The 16,410-nt window shown below is 50.4% G+C and overlaps 1 protein-coding gene across 1 annotated transcript in view; it reads right to left on the reverse strand.

The window, feature by feature from the left end:
• The window catches only part of PACSIN1 (protein kinase C and casein kinase substrate in neurons 1), a 75,814-nt gene extending 59,547 nt beyond the window's left edge, over positions 1-16,267 (reverse strand). The window contains exon 1 of the mRNA XM_017853664.1: positions 16,055-16,267. The gene's annotated coding sequence lies outside the window, so the exon portion shown is untranslated. The remainder of the gene's footprint in view (positions 1-16,054) is intronic.
• Between the last annotated feature and the right edge of the window lie 143 nt (positions 16,268-16,410).

A 16,410-nucleotide genomic window follows, 5' to 3' on the forward strand; every position in this document is an offset into this window, starting at 1 on the left:
TCGGGAGGCTGAGGCAGGAGAATCGCTTGAATCCAGGAGGTGGAGGTTGCGGTGAGCCGAGATCACACCATTGCACTCGAGCCTGGGCAACAAGAGTGAAATTCCGTCTCAAAACAAACAAACAAATGAAAAAAGAAGCCAGTGACAAAAGGCTCATATGATTCAATTTATGTGAATCTTCCAGAATAAGCAAATTTATAGAGACAGAAAGTTGTTTGGTGGTTTCCTGAGCTGAGGGAGGGGGAATTAGGAAGTAGCTGTTAATGGATATGGAGTTTCTTTTCGGAGTTATGGAATATTCTGGAATTAGATAGTGGTTACCCAACTTTGTAAATATACTAAAAGCCACTGAAGTGTACATTTGAAAAGGGTAAATATTATGGTATATGAATCATATTTCAATAAAAAATGTGTTTATATAAAAGATCCACAGCTCCTTGGAGAGCTGGCTGAGTCTAGCTCTGAGGAACATGGAACATCTTCACACCAGAAAGCACGGGCATTTTCAAAGACTGGTGTTAACGTATGAAAAGGATGTCAGAAGCCGGGCGCAGTGGCTTGCGCATGTAATCCCAGTGCTTTGGGAAGCCAAGGTGGCTGGATCATTTGAGATCAGGAGTTTGAGACCACCCTGGCCAACATGGTGAAATCCCATCTAAAGATACTGAAGATACAAAAATTAGCCAGGCATGGTGACGCACACCTGCAGCCCCAGCTACTCGGGGGGCTGAGGCAGAAGAATCACTTGAACCCAGGGAGGTGGAGGTTGCAGTGAGCCGAGATCACACCACTGCACTCCAGCCTGGGCAACAGAGTGAGAACTTGTCTAAAAACAAAGAAAAGAAAGAAAGAAAATGATGTCAGAGTCCACTTGAAGAAGTTCCCACTGGCCAAAGATGAGACAATTTGAGCATTACTGAGAATAATGACTGCAAGTGCTAAAATACATCAAATTTATAAAAATCCATAATGATAATGAAAACCAAATTCTAAAAAAAAAGAAAAAAAGTCTGCTAGTAACTACATATCTGCAAGAATGTGGGCCACTGGATTCTGCACATACTGGTTTGTGTAGGTGTGATTTGGTACAAGCACTCTGGAAAACAGTTTCACATTATCTATAAGGTTGAAAATCGCATACCCCATGACCTAGTGATTCCATTCCTTTGCATAAACCCTGGAGAACTGCATGCATATATTTACCTGGGGATATGTATAGAGCAGAATTTTTTTTTTAAGTACTTTTTATTTTATCCCTTCATGGAAGCCAGCAGAACTTTTCCTAGTAGACAGAAATCAGAAAAAAACCCTGATGTCTGTAAACAGACTAGACTGGTATATCATGGTTTATTCCCATATTAGAAACTATTATATATAAGGAAAAATGAGATGCCAGGTACAGTGGTTCATGCCTGTAATCCCAGGACTTTGGGAGGCCGAGGTGGGCAGATTGCTTGAGCCCAGGAGTTGAAGACCAGCCTGGGCAACATGGGAAGAGTCCCATCTCTACAAAAAAATTTTTAAATTACCTGGGTGTGGTGGTGCACACCTGTGGTCCCAGCCACTTGAGAGGCTGAGGTGGCAGAGGTTTTGAGCCTGGGAGGCAGAGGTTACATTGAGCAGTGATGGCACCACTACACTCCAGCCTGGGTGACAGAGTGAGAGCCTTTCTCAAAAAAAAAAAAAAAAAAGAAAAGAAAAGAAAAGAAAATGAAAGGACTGATGCTACAAATAACAACCCAGATGCCTGGTAAAAAGAAAATGTTAGTTTAAAAAAAGAACAAACTTTAGATTCCAGGAGTGGAGGCTCATGCCTGTAATCCCAGCACTTTGGGAGGCTGAGGTGGGTGGATCACCTGAGGTCAGGAGTTCGAGACTAGCCTGGCTAACATGGTGAAACCCCATCTCCATTAAAAATACAAAAATTAGCTGGGCGTGGTGACATGTGCCTGTGGTCCCAGCTACTATAGAGGCTGAGGCAAGAGAATCACTTGGTCCCAGGAGGCGAAGGTTTCAGTGAGCTGAGATTGCGCCACTGCACGCCAGCCTGGGTGACAGAGCAAGACTCTGTCTCAAAAAGTAACAATAATAATAATAATAAAATCAAAAATAAAATAAAAAAGAACAGACTTTAACGAACACATAATTCGTTACTTAAAATTTAAAAAGACCAAGTGTGGTGGCTCATGCCTGTAATCCCAGCACTTTGAGAGGCTGAAGCAGGAGGATCACTTGAGCCCAGGAGTTCAAGGCCAGCCTGGGCAACAGAGGGAATCCCCATGTCTCTAAAAAAATAAAAATAAAAATAAATTAAAAAGACAGCTGGGCATGGTGGTGCACTCCTGTGGCGCCAGCTTCTCAGAAGGCTGAGGTGGGAGGATTGCTTGAGCCCAGGAGCTTGAGCCTAAATGGGCCAAGATCATGCTACTGTGCTCCAGCCTGAGCAAGACTCTGTTTCAAAAAAGAAAGAAAGAAAGAAAAATCAGAAAATTCAAAAAGAAACAGAACTCTTTGGTTTTGGATGCATACTTACGTGATAAAACCAAAAACAAAGCAGTGAATAACCCTAACTATCTAGAATGGCGGATTCCAATTGGGGAGGGAGGGGCTTGTGATGGGAACGGGTCTGAGGGGGTCCTTCGGTGCTGTGACAATGTTCTGATTTGTTTTACCTACATGATGGAGACACTGGCTTTATATTAAATTTGTTAAAATGTTGCTGTGGTTTGAGTGTGTCCCCTTCAAAACACATGTTGAAATTTGATTCCCAATGTGGCTGTGTTGGGAGGCAGGGCCTAGTGAGAGGTGTTTGGATTACAAGGCACTGCCCTCATGACTAGATTAATGCCACCTTGTGGGAGCGCTGTGGGAACGGATTAGTTCCCATGAGAGCACGCTGTTATAAAGTGAGCCTAGCCTCTCGTCTGTGTCTCTTTTGCATTCGCCCACTGTCGCTCTGGCACCTGCTCCTGTCATATTAGAATGCAGCCAGGTGGTCCTCACTAGAAGTCACGCAGACCCGACGCCATGCTGCTTGGACTTCTCAGCCTTCAGAATTGTGAGCCAAATAAGTTCCTTGTCCTTTTAAATTACCGAGGCTCATGTATTCTGTTATAGCAACACAAAAAAGACTAAGACAAATGTACAACCTATTTTATATATGTTTATATTTTTAAAAAGGAAAAAATATTCATTGGTCACCATTGGAGGTTGCTATAGCACCAACTCATTTCTTTAAAAATGGATAAATAGGCTGAGTGCGGTGACTGACACCTGTAATTCCAGCACTTTGGGAGGCCAAGGTGGGCGGATCACAAGGTCAGGAGTTCGAGACCAGCCTGACCAACATAGTGAAACCCCATCTTTGCTAAACACACAAAAATTAGCCAGGAGTGGTGGCGCGTGCCTGCAATTCCAGCTACTCAGAAGCCTGAGGCAGGAGAATCACTTGAACCCAGGAGGCGGATGTTGCAGTGAACTGAGATGGCGCCACTGCACTCCAGCCTAGGTGACAGAGCGAGACTCCTTCTCAAAAAAAAAAAAAAAAAAAAAAAGATAAATAGGCTCAGTGTGGTGGCTCACGCCTGTAATCCCAGCACTTTGGGAGGCTGAGGCAGGTGGATCACGAGGTCAAGAGTTCAAGACCATCGTGGCCAACATAGTGAAACCCCGTCTCTACTAAAAATACAAAAAATTAGCCAGTCACAGTGGCATGCACCTGTAGTCCCAGCTACTCGGGAGGCTGAGGTAGAAGAATCACTGGAACTAATCACTGGAACTCGGGAGCCGGAGGTTGCAGTGAGCCAAGATCACGCCACTGCACTCCAACCTGGGCAACAGAGCGAGACTTTGCCTCAAAAAAAAAGTATAAAGGGGCCCGGCTTGGTGGCTCATGCCTACAATCCTAGCACTTTGGGAGGCTGAGGCGGGAGGATTACTTGGGCCCAGGAGTTCAAGACCAGCCTGGGCAACATGGGGAGACCCTGTCTCTACAAAAAAAATAAATAAATAGCCAGGCTTGGTGGCACAGAGCTGTAGTCCCAGCTACTGGGGAGGCTGAGTTGTGAGGATCACTGAAGCCCAGGAGGTTGAGGCTGTGGTAAGCCAAGATCATGCCACTGCTCTCCAGCCTGGCCAACAGAGTGAGACCCTGTCTCAAAAAGCAAACAAAAAAAAAGGATGAAGGGAAGGAATGGAGCCTTTATCTTCCAGTATGCACCATGTTTCAGAATAACAAAATAGGTGAAGAGGAATAGTTCTTTGTATAAGTCTAGCTCATAAATGCAAACAAAATGATCAAATTAGAAAGAAAGTAACCATCTGGAGAGGAGAAAGTATGATGGAAATCGGACTTAAGCTTGCAGTAGAGATGAGATGGCCAGAGCCCTCAGGGGTCCTCATCTTTCTGTGCCCCTGGTCCCCCAGCTGTCGCAGGGAGTGCCTGTTCCCTGCAGACCACGATACCCCAGCAGGCCACACCCACAGTGAGATGGACATGATCCTCCCCTCTCCTCCCCTCCCTTCCCCTCCCCTCCCCTCTCCTCTCTTTTCCCGTCCTTTCTTATAGAGACAGCATCTCCCTATGTTGCCCAGGTTGGTCTTGAACTCCTGGGCTCAAGCAATCCTCCTGCTTTGGCTTTCCAAAGTGCTGGGATTACAGGCATGAGCCACCACGCCTGGCCTGGACATGCTCATTTGCATATATTTTGCATACTATTTCATGTCCAAAATTCACACAAATATTCCTGAAGTTCTGCCAAGAGAGGCACAGTCCCTCGGTGCAGCCCCTGGAGGAAGCCCGCAGGGCTGAGGTTTGGAACAGAGTGCTGGCCTCCTCTGCCGCAGCCCAACTGAGCAACGGTCAGAGAGGCCTGAGGGCCAGGGAACGAGGGGTCCTAGGGAGAGAAGGGAAATCCCGAGCTGACACAGGCCTGGAGTGCCCACCCCTGAGCTACTGCCTCATAGACGCCCATTACCAAGGCAGTCCTGGGGGGTGCCCTCTCCACCCTTACATTCCTCAGGTGGCAATTTTGTGATTTGGTTGCTCCCTGTCAGGATTGTCTTGGCCCTGTTTGGCAGGAAAGAAGGAAGTCCCCTGTGATTTGTCACCCGCCCCAGCCCTGTCCAGGGGCCCCCAAGCTGAGCCAAGCCAGCTTTGCAGCTTACCAGGCCAGCTGGTGCAAGGGGGAGGGGCCATCAACACCCAGGCCATGCTGGGGCTGGCAGAAAGGCCCACCCAGCTGTCAGGGCCAATGACAAGGGGCTGGCAAGGGGGCAGAGGCAGGGATCCTGGGCCCTGTAGGGTAGGGGAGGCCTCCTATCAGAGGTGTCCCGTCTGGGGCAGGGCCAAGTGGGGCAGATGAGATGGCAGCCAGTCATCCAACACCTGGGGAGCAGGCAGCAGTGGCAGCCCAGTGTCCGATGAACCTGATGATAGAGGTGACACCAGATATCCTGCTGGTGGCGGCGGGGGAGCATGGGGAGGGCTGAGGAAGGGGCTGCAGGAAGCTGGAGAGCCAAATTCAACCCCGTGCTTTCGAATCTCAGCTCTATCATACATTTACCGAGAGACCTCGGCTGGGAGTTGCAAGTCTCTCTGCAGCCTCAGCTTACACATCTGAAGATGGGGTGCTGTGAAGGCGAAGGGGAGCCTGGCACAGTGCTAGCACATAGTTCATGCTCAATAGACATCGTGTTGTCATTATGGAAGCTGGGACTGCTGAGGGCTCAGTAGGAGTAACCACGGTGGTGGCGGCTAAATACTGGGCAGATCCACTGACTGGCAACTCCAGGGACAAGGACACAGTGTATGTCATCCACTGCTGAATGGCCCGACGCCTAGTTCCGCACACAGCACACCACACGCAATACATATTCATTTAACATTCAAAAGGATGAACGCGTGAGAGTAAAACTACAAACCAGCAGCCACTAAGACAGCTTGTCAGCTAATCAGAGGATCCGGAGTAAGAATCTGAGCCTAAATCTAACCGCTTCCTGGCTGTAAAACCTCAAGCAGGTCATTTTAGCCCTGAGAACCTCAGCTTCCTCCTCTAGGAAATGGGAATAATGATCATTAATAAATACCATCCCCACAGGCTTGTGGCAAGGCTCAAAGCAGAAATGGATATGGAAATAGAAGGGGTACTGCCAGTGTCATTCTATCAGGTGGGGTACCCATCTCTCAGCAGCTGTGGGTGCTGGCTGCCAACAGCTCACCGCTGCCCCCTTCCCCTGAGAGCTGCCCTCAGCTTACAGGAGCTGCCTCATCTGGAGATGCAGGGGGAGGCTAGGCCCTTCCCTGGGAGCAGCTTGCAGACAATGACCATCCGCTAAGGGGCTACAAAGGTCTGGGCCCTTGTCTGGAGGAAGGTAACCCTGTGAGACTGGCTGTTCATAATCTAGAGCTCTCCGTGGGATCCTAGCTGTAAGCACATCTTTTCTTGCTCTAATATGAGCATGCCTGCAATAAATCATTTGCCCGGGAATTCCTGTCTCAGCTCTGCTTCTAGAAGACCAGACCTGAGACAGGAAGTATTTTGTAAACAATGACACACTAGGCACAAATATGTGTTTTTAAATTTTTTTTTTTTTTTAATTTTAGGAAACATTGAAAGTAGAGGAGTTAGCAATGTGAGAGGAGGAGGCGGTCAGCTCTGTGGGCAGGGGTGAGGGGCAGGGGAAGGCCAGTCATGCTGCTCTGCCCCCACCCAAACCCTGCCTTCATGGAACGCTTGGGCAGGTAAGGGAGACAGACAAGAAACCAACAAGAGCACAATGTCAGGGATAAGTGCTATGAAGATGATAAAGTAGGATCAGGGGATGGGGGACAACGAGGGCTATTTTTGATGAGACGGTCTGGGAGGCCTCCCTGAGGGGGGTGATGTGGGTGGAGATGTGAACATTATGAGCCATGCAGGCCTTTGGGGAAGAGAATTCCAGGCATAGGGAATAGGAGTGCAAAGGCCCTGGGGGAGGGTGCTTGAGGGGCCCAAGAAATGACCTGGGGATCAGTGAGGCTAGGATGTACAAGAGGAGGTCTGAGGTACTGGGCAGCCAGATCACATAGGGCCTTGCAGGCAATTATAGGGCTTTTTTTTTTTTTTTTCTGAGACAGAGTCTTGCTCTGTCACCCAGGCCGGAGTGCAGTGGTATGATCTCAGCTCACTGCAACCTCCACCTCCCAGGTTTGAGGGATTCTCCTGCCTCAGGCTCCCGAGTAGCTGGGACTACAGCTGTGTGCCATCACGCCCGGCTAATTTTTGTAATTTTAGTATAGATGAGGGTTCACCATGTTGGCCAGGCTGGTCTCGAACCCCTGACCTCAGGTGATCCACCCACCTCGGCCTCCCAAAGTGCTGGGATTACAGGCATGAGCCACTGCATCTGGCCTGTTATAGGACTTTGGGCTTTATTCTGAATGGCAGGGGAGTCATTGAAGAGCTTTAGCAGAGGAAGGATGTGATCTGATTTAAGTTTAAAGGACCTTTGGCTGGTGAGGCAAGGACAGGGTAGGAAGACCAGGTAAAGACTGCTGCAAACATCTAGGAGAGGATAGTGGAGGCTGAGAAGGGAAGGCAGCAATGGAGGTGACAAGAAGTGGGTGGATTCTGGGTGTTCTGAATGTAGAATTGAAGGACTTACTGATGACAAGATGAGGTGTCAGAAACAGACAAATGCAACTCCCAATTTACAGAGAGGACAGAAGAACATACTAAACAACACCAAAGGGATGCAATCAACAAAATCCAGTCTGCAGGAAACACAGCAGGACAAACCACCTGCTTTCTCCCATAAACTGCAAAAGAATAAGAAAAGATAGAGAGGAGAACTGTGGATTGAAAGAGACTAAGACATATCAATCAATCACAATGTGTGAAACTTACCTGGAACTTGATTTAAACAAACTATTTAAAAAACAAGAAGACATATCTCAGACAACAGGGAATGTGAATACTAAGTGAATATTTGACTATATAAAGGAATTAATACTTATTGGGTATAATAATGGTATTGTGATTACGTTAGAAAAAGTCCTTATCTTTTAGAGAAATATCTTGGCCGGGCACGGTGGCTCAAGCCTGTAATCCCAGCACTTTGGGAGGCCGAGACGGGCGGATCACGAGGTCAGGAGATCGAGACCATCCTGGCTAACACTGTGAAACCCCGTCTCTACTAAAAAAAATACAAAAAAACTAGCCGGGTGAGGTGGCGGGCGCCTGTAGTCCCAGCTACTCGGGAGGCTGAGGCAGGAGAATGGCGTAAACCCAGGAGGCGGAGCTTGCAGTGAGCTGAGATCCGGCCACTGCACTCCAGCCCGGGCGACAGAGCGAGACTCCGTCTCAAAAAAAAAAAAAAAAAAAAGAGAAATATCTTGATTGAGATGAGACTGGACATGTGTTGGTATCTGTTGATGCTAAGCCATGAGTATATGACTGTTATATAACATTTTCTCTACTTCTGTAAATGCTTATAATGTTTCACAATAAAAAGTTTGCAAATAAAAGAAGAGGAAACAGAATCCAAGGGAGGGGGTTGAGTGGCCCTAGGCCCCTCAGTGAGTCACTGTCAGGGCCAGGACCTCAGCCTAGACCCCCAACCCCCAGCCCTCCAGCCCTGCCTCGGCCGCCCCTCTTGTCCTCAGTGGCTTGTCAAGGCTAGGCCTCGGGGACCCAGGGATGAAATGTGTGACCTCAGGGAAGGCCCAGATTGGGCAGAGTGGGGCTGAGGGATGCAGGGTCTTTGCCAGGCCCTGCAAGGAGAAGCAGGCCCTGGGCCACCTGTCCCAAAAGGTCCAATGAGGTGGATCATTTAAAATGCCCTGCAGCAGCAATCCAGGCTGGCTGTCCCACCAGCCTCACGGCCCATGTCCACCCTCGTGTTCCTGTGCTGATTTCCTCCCCAGTCCTGGAGCCCACCACTCACATTCCACCTTTGCATCTTTTCCCCTGCTGTCGCTCTGCCTGGAATGTACCCCGCACTCCCCCCATCTCTGGATCTGACCATCCTTTCCTTCCAGGTCTGCCTTCTGCAGAAGACAACCCTCTTTCAGTCTTCCAGAACACACCTGCCTCCAGTCTCTGAGACAAGAGATTATCCCCACTCCTTGACAACAGGTGCTGAGACACAGAGTCTCACAAGCACAGCTTCTGGAGTCAGACTGCATGGCTGTGAATCTGGCTCAGTCACTAACTCACTGTGTGACCTCAGGCAAGTCACTTAACCTCAGTTGCCCCATCTGTAAAATGGGGATAACCGCATGAGGTTACTAAGAGGACTAAATGAGTTAATAAATACGGATAAACAAAAGAGTGCCTGGCACATGTCAGGGATCCCTGGCCCCTCCTTTGTGTCCCTACAGAACTCCCCAGTGGTACGCAACCACCACTTTGCCAGATACCCCACTTCCGCCATACTCCTTCTGCAACCCTCCTGGTACCCAGATGTTACCTTACCTTACCCCTGTTCCCATCCCGCCAGGTTTCAGGCACCACAGGTCTGGGAGGAGGGAGAGGGGAAATAAGCCCATGAGGGAACCAGCTAAGAACCAGCCACAAATAAAACCTCTCCAAACATACGTGGCAGTATGTGACTCAAATGCCATCAGATTAAGGGGAATGCAGTTTATGTGCTCATTTTTTTAGCTTTCTAAGAAAAAAATTCCCAGTATCATCAAGTGCAGTTTTAATTTTTTTCCTCATGAGTAATGATATTTGTTTATAAAATGCAGACAGCACAGAATGGCTGAAATAAAGTGGATGCATTCTCCCTCCATCCCGGCGATAGGCCTCCCCCACAGGTAAGCTCTAATCACAATCAGGTATGCAGTCTTCTATGCATTGTTATGTAAATATGAACAGAGAGGAACACATGTACTTTAAACATTGGATCATACTACACACATTGTTCTACAAAGCCACTTGCTTTAACTTATCAGTACGTTGTGACCATCTTTCCACACTGGTAATAAGCTCCGCCCTGTCTTGTCTCAGTGTCCCCAAGCACCTAAAGTGGTGCCTGGCAGGCAGCAGACATCCAGAGAGATCCGTTGACTAAATCCCAGAACGAACAACTGCCTGAAATCACAGCGTACAAAGCTGTCTTGACTTTGTCACTGGTCCCTCTGACAGACACCTAGTTTCGCTACACTGACTGTCTCTGCTCAGCTAATCTTTGCACCCTGCTCAGAGTGTACCTGTGGGATAAGTCCCAAAAAGTGGAATTGCCAAGTCAAAACTGTGACCACTGTTGCCAAAAACACAGTGCTAACGTATGCTCCCCGACTGACGTGAGAGTTCCAGTTTCCCATGCCCTCCTCCAGATGAGAGCTTTCTTAGGATGAGGACTTTTATTTCTTAAATGGATTAACCCTATTTAGCGATTCCACCCTTGATCACCACATCTCCCTTTGTCCCACCTGCATAAATGAGAAAACTATTGTTTTATTATTTCTCAGCATCAGTAAGGAGCCAAAATCCACAAATAAGGGGCTACTCTCTAGCCAGTATAGAAAGTTAACAGATGGGAAATTTGGAACATCTCACCTGTTTCTAAAAATGGATGTGTTAATGTTTCAAAACTGTCAACTTCAAACAAGTATCTATTGATTATTCCCCCACACTCAAGAAGAGAAAATTCTCACCCTCTCTCTCCACTCCTCCCTATCCCAGCCTACACTGGCCACATTTAGTCAATAAAAATTCAGGGCCAGGGACGGTGGCTCATGCCTGTAATCCCAGCACTTTTGGAGGCTGAGGCGGGCAGATCACTTGAGGTCAGGAGTTTGAGACCAGCCTGGCCAACATGGTGAAACCCCATCTCTACCGAAAATACAAAAATTAGCTGGGTGTCAGCATGGTGGCAGCCACCTGTAATCCCAGTTACTCAGGAGGCTGAGGCAGGAGAATAGCTTGAACCTGGGAGGCGGAGGTTGCAGTGAGTCGAGATCGCGGCATTGCACTCCAGCCTGGGCAACAAGAGCAAAACTGCGTCTCAAAATAAAATAAATAAATAAATAAAAAAATAAAATAAAATAAAAAATTCAGGACACCTAGTTAAATCTGGAATTTCAGATAAATGACTAATATAGTTTTTGTTTTTTTTGTTTTGTTTTGTTTTTGAGACGGTAGTCTTGCTCTGACGCCCAGGCTGGAGTGCAGTGGCGCGATTTTGGCTCACTGCAAGCTCCGCCTCCCGGGTTCAGGCCATTCTCCTCAGCCTCCTGAGTAGCTGGGACTACAGGCGCCCGCCACCGCGCCAGGCTAATTTTTTGTATTTTTAGTAGAGACGGGGTTTCACTGTGGTCTCGATCTCCTGACCTTGTGATCCGCCGGCCTCGGCCTCCCAAAGTGCTGGGATTACAGGCGTGAGCCACTGCGCCCAGCCAGTTTTTTTTTTTTTTATTAAAAATATGTCCTGTGGAATGTTTGGGACATACTTAGACTAAAAAATAACAAAACACATCTGTCATTTTCTGAAATTTAAAATTCCCTGAGTATCCTGCATTTTATATAGAAAACTACCCTGGCCCCTACCCAGCATTTTAATATCAAGTGATTTTTAGCCTGGACAACGTAGTAAGACCCCAACTCTACAATAAAATTGAAAAATTAGCTGGGCATGGTAGCACACAACCTGTAGTCCCAGCTACTCAGGAGGCTGAGGTGGGAGGATCCCTTGGGCCCGGGAGGTCGAGGCTGCAGTGAGCTATGATGGTGTCACTCACTCCAGCCTGGGTGACAGAGCAAGACCCTGCCTCTAAAAAGAAAATAATAATAACAATATGGAGTGATTTTAAAATAATAGCCAAGGTAGGGCAGGCACAGTGGCTCACGCCTGTAATCCCAGCACTTTGGGAGGCTGAGGCAGGTGGATCACAATGTCAGGAGTTCGAGACCAGCCTGGCCAAGATGGTGAAACCCTGTCTGTACTACAAATACAAAAATTAGCCAGGTGTGCTGGTGGGCACTTGTAATTCCAGCTACTCAGGAGGCTGAGGCAGGAGAATTGCTTGAACCCAGGAGACGGAGGTTGCAGTGAGCCAAGATGGCGCCACTGCACTCCAGCCTGGGCAACACAGTAAGACTCTGTCTCAAAAAATAAATAAATAAATAAATAAAAATAATAATAATAGCCAAGTCCTCCTCTGCCCTCCCAGTTTTCAGGTATCCTGCAGCCCCTCACACCCAAGGTTGAGGTCTTCAGAGGCAGCACCCAGGGGAGGGTGGAGGGGAACCCCCCATCCCAGTCCCCAGCCCAGCCCTCCCCTCCAGGCCACCCTGCCCCTGGCTGGAAACCAGCCACAAAGTGTCCACAGCAGGTGGGTCTGAAGTGGCTACTGGGTTTTCTTCATTTGGCTTTCCAGTACATTCTAAATTGCTCCCCACAGACACGCTCCCTTTCTGGAAATGGCACCAGCAACTTCCCTGGCATTAGAGGTCCCGTCTCCCCAGAGCCAGCTGAGGCCAGGTTCCAGTTGATCTTGTCCCTTCAGCCCACCTCTGGGTTCCTCCCAACCCATCTTTCCTGGTGGTGAACACTATCTGTTGCCCCACGGGGTGGGTGCTGTCAGCAGGCGACCTCAGTGGGCAGATGCTTCAGGGACTGCTGCTACCACAGAGTCACCCGCCAGAAGGCATGCCCAAACCCAATGCCTGATGGGCGCAGGATGCTGGGGTCTAGGGCCTGACTCTCCCAAGCAAATGGGCATGACCTGAAAGGCTATTCTAGCCGCAGGGCACCCTGTTGCCTGTTGGGACTGCATCAGAGTCCACTTCCCCTTCATCCAGTCCCACTTCCTTCCCTGTTTTCCACAGTGAAGCTCCAGGACTCCTCCCCTACCTGCCTGCCAATCCTCACGGCTACTTCCTGGGACCCTAACCTGCCCCCAGGTCCCCAGCCCAGCCCTCCCCTCCAGTCCACCCTGCCCCTGGCTGGAAACCAGCTACGAAGTGACCGTGGTGAGTGGGTCTGATGTGGCTAATGGGTTTCCTTCATTCAGCTTTCCAGTATATTCTAAATTGCCCACAGCAAACACATATTACTTTGGTAATAAGAAAAAATAATAAAAGCTACTTTTCTTTAAGAAAAATGTAAAACAAAACCAAGCAGCGTCCTTCTTATCTGGTATACCCACTCCTCCCCCAACTCCTCCACCTGGTTCCCCAGGGAGGGCCCCCCAAATCAGTGAATGCCCATGCCCCTAATGTCCTCTCCTGTCCCTTCTGTCCTTCCAGACCTGTAGCCAGTTTCACTTCTCCAGGGAAGGCTTTCTACCACCAACTCATTCTTGCTGTGGGGATACCTGCAAACTTCCGAATGGGTTCCTCATCTCCTAATGGGAGAAGAGTGCAAAATATGTCCTGATATTGGTGAGGAGAGAAAGTAGATGATAGGACCAACAGTCACTCACTCAGTCCACAAGCCAGAGCTGGGTTTACTCTGTGCCAGGCCATGGGACCACCGGAAACAGCACACAGACTCTGCCCCCACAGACCCCACAGCCCAGCAGGGAGAGGCGGTCAGAAGCCTGAGAGCACACTACGTGATGGAAGGGTTCCCAGGGGAGGCAGCCAGGCTGTGGGGAGGGGATTCATGGGTGGGGCTCCCAGCCCAGGCTGGGGAAGCCTCTGGAGGGAAAAGGAGTCTCAGTGGGCTCCCGAGGGTGAGAGATTTGGGTGGGAAGGAAGAGGGAGAGGAGGAGACAGGAACAGCCTGGGCAAAGGCCTGCAGGTGACAGAAGCCCCACTTGCCTGAGGAACTGAAAGCAGCTCAGGGCAGCCAGGGGGCAGAGGGAGGGCGAGAAGGGAGAAACGGCCTGGGTGTGGGAACGGTGGCAGAGCCACGCTAGGGAGACTGCATGGCTGTCAAATAGTAACACGGGCCATTGTGGAATGAATGAATGATTGAGTGACTGAATGTGAACTCTGGGAAATAGCCGGCAACCTAAAGGAGAGGATTGAGTCCCCTCTTGGGCTTTCCCTCTATTCCCCAGGACCAAAGAGCCACCCAAACCAGACAGTTCTCTTTAGGCCCTTCCTAAGCCTAGAAATGTTGATGTCCTTCACAGACACAGGCCTGTGGCTAGGCCAGAACCCTTGGTGGCAGCCTCTTCCTCTGAAGTGGGTTTGCTCCTCCACACACTAGGGTCATAAGACCCCTGAGAGCTTGCTATGAAGACCCCAGAGGCTGAGAACGGCCTGGCTTGGGCCTTCCCAGCTTTCCTGATGTTGACCTGGATTTTCCCAAGGACTGGGACAGAGGCAGAGACCCTGGTCTAAGGTTGGCACCCCAGGAAGAAAGTGCCAACCCAGCAGCCTGAGGAGAGTCAGACCTTCATGTCAGGCCTTCCCCCAAGCCAGGACCAGGCCTGGACACTCAAACCAGGGGCCCATAAGACACTCTGGAGCCAGCAGGTTGCAAGACTATCTCCAAAAGCCATAGCTGCCCATCAACTCCAGGCTTAGGAAGGGCCTAACCAGGCGTGGTGGCTCAGGCCTGTAATCCCAGCACTTTGGGAGGCCGAGGCGGGCAGATCACCTGAGTTCAGGAGTTCAAGACCAGCCTGACCAACATGAATAAACCCCGTCTCTACCAAAAATACAAAATTAGCCGGGTGTGGTGGTGCATGCCTGCAATTCCAGCTACTTGGGAGGCTGAGGCAGGATAATCGCTTGAACCTGGGAGGCAGAGGTTGCAGCGAGCTGAGATCTCGCCATTGCACTCCAGCCTGAGCAACAAGAGTGAAACTCTCTCTCAAAAAAAAGGAAGGGCCTAAAGAGAACCACCTGGTTTGAGTGGCTCTTTGGTCCTGGGGAATAGAGAGAAAGCCCAAGAAGGGGCTCGACCCCCTCCCTCAGGTTGTCAGCTATTTCCCAGAGTTCACATTCACTCATTCAATAAGTCATTCATTCCACAAATTATTTACTTGGTGCCAAACCGTGTTTTGGTGCAGGGGCAATGACAGAGATGAATCAGACAGATTCCCAGCCTGAAGGTACTTCCAGTCTAGAAGGAGATGAACAAAACCAATAACCCAGCCACAAGGCAGTCCAAGAACATGGGGTGGGGGGCAAGGATCTCACCTGCGGTATCAGGGAAGCCGCTGGAGGCGGTGGCTTGAGAGTGGTGATTTGGGCATGTGATAGAAAGGCCAGGATGGAGGATGGAAGCTAAATCGCTGACAGACAGTCGTGTTTGCACCCCAGCTGTGCCAGGGGCTGGGGCAATTTGGGTTATTTATGGTTGTGCCTAGAAATAAGCGGCCATATGTGTCACCGCCTATGTGGTGCAGAGCTGGGCTGTTGTGGATAGGGGCAGCTGGGGCTTGAAGCTGGGTCTGGCCAAGCTCCCGGGTTTGCCACCATGTCCCCTACACCCTGATGACCCTTTAACCTTTTCACGGCCTCTTGTAAGGTGAAAATAAGGGGCAGAGACAGCTCCAACAGGCAGCAAGTGACCTGGGGCTTGCAGGGGAGGGCAGTGCCCAGGAGCCCATAGCTTCTATATCTGCGGGCCTTTTAGCATCATCACCTCCTTCTTGCCTCCTCCTCCCTCCCCGCTCCCATCCCAGCTGTGGGGGAAGGGGTAGGGGACAGAAGAAAATACCTTTAACCATAAGCCAGACAGGCATCATCTGCTCTGTTTCTCCCCAGCCCACTCTGATCCATAAATAGCCTACGCACCAAGCTGACACCAGCCCACCCACCCCTTCTGGTAGCAGTCCAGAGACCCGGACCGCCCGGGCCCAGGCTCCAGCTTCCCAAGGAACCTATTTCCGGCGCTTTTCCTGGGGTAAGGGCCTCCGTTGCCGGCTCGCTCCCCCAAGGGACCCAGCGCAGGGGCATTCTGACACTGCCTGGGTGATGCCCGAGAACTCTGTCCCCTGAAAGCATCCCCGGACGCGCACCCACTTCTCTCCAGACAACTGCCCAACCCTTCCCGGGCTCTGGCCCAGGGAGATGTCAGTCCCGGGGCCCACTTCCAACACGCACTCCCTAACTGGACACCCACACACACAACCCCCCGCCCTCTATTCAAGGGCCAGACCCCCTACCTGGGGGCAGGAGCGCCGGGCACCATCGGCGGCGCCTCGGGGCTACGCGGGACGTCCGGGGCTCGGCCTCAAGCCCGGTCGACTTCCCGGGGGAGGAGGGGGCTGGCGCTGCCGCCGCCACCGCGTCTCTCTGGGATATCGCCGGGGCTGCGGGAAGGAGGAAGGTCAGAGCCGAGGCGGAGAGGGGGGAAGGATGAGGAGGAGGCGTGCACAGAGCAGCGCAGATTAGAGAGGCATTTTTAGCGAGCCAATGGCAGCGCGGCAGGGCGGCGCGGTGGCTGCGCAGGTGGACGCGCGGCTGCTGCCTGGGAGGCAGCAACCAGTTTGGCAGGCGCCGGGGGTGGCGGGTGGCGGGT

The sequence above is a fragment of the Rhinopithecus bieti genome, unplaced genomic scaffold (assembly GCF_001698545.2).
Source record: "Rhinopithecus bieti isolate Rb0 unplaced genomic scaffold, ASM169854v2 scaffold_36553, whole genome shotgun sequence".
NCBI lineage: Eukaryota > Metazoa > Chordata > Mammalia > Primates > Cercopithecidae > Rhinopithecus > Rhinopithecus bieti.